The following is a 3,912-nucleotide window of genomic DNA, read 5'->3' on the forward strand; positions in this document are numbered from 1 at the left end:
ATCATTTGATCCTCTGCTGGAGTACATCTCTCTGCTGTCGCTGGAAACGAACTGCAAGCATAAACAATACTCAAGTGATTCAAGAGATGTACTGATTCAAGAGTAGTCAAGAGTAATTCAGAAGTGCCAACATTTGATTCAAGAAATGTTTGCTGCCAAAAATTCAACAAATAATTTGAACAAGTTAACTGAATTAACTGTTGACTGTAGCATTTCAGACAATAGGAGTAGCAGACCAAACTGTATTAACTGTTGACTGTGCATCATTGATTTTGAAAATTCTGGAAGAACCTCTACCATTATGTTGATTTACTTTAAATAAAAATCATAGACTGAAAATGTTGTCATCTGGATTACACATGTTCTTTTTCTCATTAGAGGATCATGAGAGAAAACTATTGAAAATAGTCTGGAGTAAAAAAATCTGAGAACACACACACAACAAAAACAGGTTCATGACTGGAGTAGTACTGTAATAAGACCTGACAAAACTTCTTTTGGCTGGGAGAGATTTGAGTGTTTTTATATCATTGCTAAGAGATTTTATTACTGTAATAAGACTTGACAAAACATCTTGAACTGATAATCTACAGCAAACTTGCTTGAATGCAATGCAAGCTATACCTCGATCTGTCCTGAAACAATGACCACGTAGCAAAGAGAGGAATGAACTGCAAACATAAACAATTTGATGAGAATTTGGTTCAACTAGCCAATAATTTGATCTAACCATTTGACAAAATCCGAATCTACTGATGCAGGAATACTGTCAAATTACTGTTGGAGTACAATTCAGATTACAACAGCAGTACCTGAAAGCAGCAGAAGATGGTTGTCCCAGACCTCAACTGCACTCCACCTGCAGAAGATGCAGAAGATGAAATGGGTGATGATGATGCAGGAGTACAAATGGACGAAGATGTAGGAGTACAAATGGATGAAGATGCGGGAGTACAACATGCAGGTATAGCTACAGTGGCATTTCAGAAATTTTCAGTTAGTGGTGGAAGAAAAAATCAGTTAAATTACAGAATACAGTTTGATGATATGATCATATCATCATTTGATCATTTGATGATATGATCATATCATCATTTGAATGCTTATGTTCATTTGACCATTTTTCCTTTGATCATTTGATCATTTTTCCTTTGCTGTATTTCTTCGTGCAGGTGTTGAGCAATCAGTTAAGAAAAGGGATAGCCTCGATGACAAGCAAAAGTATGCTGCTTATGTTGCAATGCACACACTGTGCATGAGTAGAGGGGGCAAATTTGAAAGAGATGACAAGAAAAAGATTGCCAGTTTCTTTGGAGTGGGTGTATGGAATGTACAAAGAGTTTGGAAGAAAGCAATGAAGCAAATTGCTCAAGGCCTGGAGGTGGATGTTTCAAGTCAGAGAAAAAAGAACTGTGGAAGAAAGCCAAAGGACATTAATCTAGATCAAATACCTACCATTCCACTTAACAAGCGGTCTACTATCAGGTCACTTGCTTGGCAACTCAGTTGCAGCCCTACGACACTCCACCGGAAGTTCATGCTGAAGTTGATAAAGAGGCATACAAACTGTTTGAAGCCAGTTTTGAAGGAAAAGAACAAAAAGGATAGAATGGAATTTTGCTTGTCAATGCTCGATGAGACAACAACACAAACTGAAAGGCCAAAATTCAAGACCATGCACAAATTATTCATATTGACGAGAAATGGTTCTATATGACCAAGAAAAACAGGAACTATTATCTGCTATATGGGGAGGAAGAGCCTACGAGAACTATACAAAACGGCAGTTGTATTGGAAAAGTCATGTTCTTGACGGCTATTGCTAGGCCAAGGTGGGATAGTGAAGGAAATGTGACATTTTCTGGGAAAATTGGAATTTGGCCGTTTGTGAAAGAAGTTCCGGCTCAGAGGAGAAGCGACAACAGGCCCAGAGGAACAATGGAGACGAAGTCCATAAAAGTCAACAGGCAAGTAATGAGAGAGTTCATGATAGATAACCTACTACCAGCAATACAAGCATCTTGGCCTGAGAATGATGCTGGGCAAACCATCTATATACAACAAGACAACGCCAAGCCCCATATCTTGCCCAACGACCCAGAATTTGTAGCAACCGCGGAAAGAACTGGACTCGACATCAGACTAATTCAACAACCTGCCAATAGCCCTGATCTGAATGGCCTTGACCTTGGGTTCTTCAACTCGTTGCAATCTCTGACAGATTGTCTAAGCCCTAGAACGCTTCAGAATCTTATCAAGGGTGTGCTAGATGAATTTGAAAACTATGAAGTTTACAAGCTGAACAGAGTTTTCCTATCTCTACAAGCTTGCATGATTGAAATCTTGAACCACGCAGGGGGCAATGGGTATAAAATACCCCATGCGAACAAGGAAAGGCTAGAGAACCTTGGGATGCTACCTCCAAGACTTACATGCCCTGAAGAGGTATATGCAAATGCCCTGCACAATCTTGGGATAATGGAGAGAGTTCGGTGATGGAAGAAGAGGCTTGACATACTTGTCAGAGATGCTTGTTGATATGCTTGAGGAGTTGCTTGTTGAGATGCTTGAGGAGTTGCTTGTTGAGATGCTTGTCGAGATGCTTGAGGAGTTGCTTGTTAAGATGCTTGTGATTATTTGTGTGGAGTATGTGTAACTCCTTGTTTGTGTGGAGTATATGTAAATCCTAGAGATGAGGCTTGTGTGGAGTATATGTAACTCCTTGAGAAGAGACTTGTGTGGAGTGAATCATTTGTATGATCATTTTAATTAACCAAGAACTACTCCTACATACTCCAAGAACTACTCCTACTCCTACTCCAAGAACAACTCCTACTCCTAATTTTAATTAAAACTAAGCAACAAGTCCACACGATTTTAATTTTAATTTAAGGAAAATCCACACGATTTTACAGAAGCTTGTATGGCATGTCATGATTTTACAGAAACTACTCCTATCATGATTTTGCTGTCATTAATATGCAAGCAACAATTAAGTTCACAATATTATGCAAGTTAACAAGCTTCAGTAGCCCAAGTTTCAGTAGACAAGTTAACAAAAGCTACAGACGACAACTTTTAAAAGAAGCTACAGAAGCTTCATGAGAATAAGTTATTTTTAACAGAAGCTACAGAAAATTTACGCTCAACATGCACAACAAATTTACACAGAGAGAGGAGAGGACCAATTTGCACAGTGAGTTTCAAGCAATTAACAAAACAAGTTAACTTGTTTGGCCCCTTTTTTCTTTTCAGTTAACAAGACTGGTAAGCAAGTGAACAAATTCAGAACAAGACTGGAGTATATGTAGAGATACAAGTGCTCCTACTGAACAAGACTGGAGTATATGCAGAGATACAAGTACTCCTACTGGAATATCTAAACATGTTTGACTGCTTAAGCATGCAGAACAAGACTGGAGTACATAAACATGTTCGACTACAGAAGTTCCCTCGCCAAAGCAATGAACATTCATGACTAGCAAGGGAACTGCAAGATTAAGAAGCTACTCTGCACTCTACCTGCAGTAGATAAACAAACTGTAATACAAGTATGCAAAATATGTACTGAGATCGCAAAGTTACTTAAAGTAGAAAAATGTATCCAACTGAGATTGTGGTAAGCTCTTGATTGGAGTGCAAAATGTATCCAGCTAAGTTACTTGTTGAGATGGAGGAACTTGTTCAAATGATTAAATCGGGACCAACTAACTGAATCAGGAGGAACTTTATGTCTCGACAACTACGGCATAATAAACACACAAGAATAACTGAATCAGGAGTAGAAACCACGAGTGAGACTGCGAGAGTTCATCGCCAACCATTGAAAACAAGAAAAAGAAAAATGTGGGATCTGCAAGAAAAATGTGAGTATGTTCGATGCCTGCAATTTTCGTTCTCTAAAAATATGAA

General features: G+C 38.5%; 1 long non-coding RNA gene across 1 annotated transcript; it reads right to left on the reverse strand.

Annotated features, from left to right (window-relative positions):
- On the reverse strand, positions 1–3,890 carry LOC123176713 (uncharacterized). The gene is made up of 3 exons (XR_006488630.1): positions 813–3,890; positions 625–671; positions 1–51 (listed from the first exon to the last, which is right to left on the reverse strand). It is a non-coding gene; the product is annotated as an uncharacterized lncRNA (long non-coding RNA).
- Positions 3,891–3,912: the final 22 nt, after the last annotated feature.

The sequence above is a fragment of the Triticum aestivum genome, unplaced genomic scaffold, assembly GCF_018294505.1.
Source record: "Triticum aestivum cultivar Chinese Spring unplaced genomic scaffold, IWGSC CS RefSeq v2.1 scaffold170322, whole genome shotgun sequence".
NCBI lineage: Eukaryota > Viridiplantae > Streptophyta > Magnoliopsida > Poales > Poaceae > Triticum > Triticum aestivum.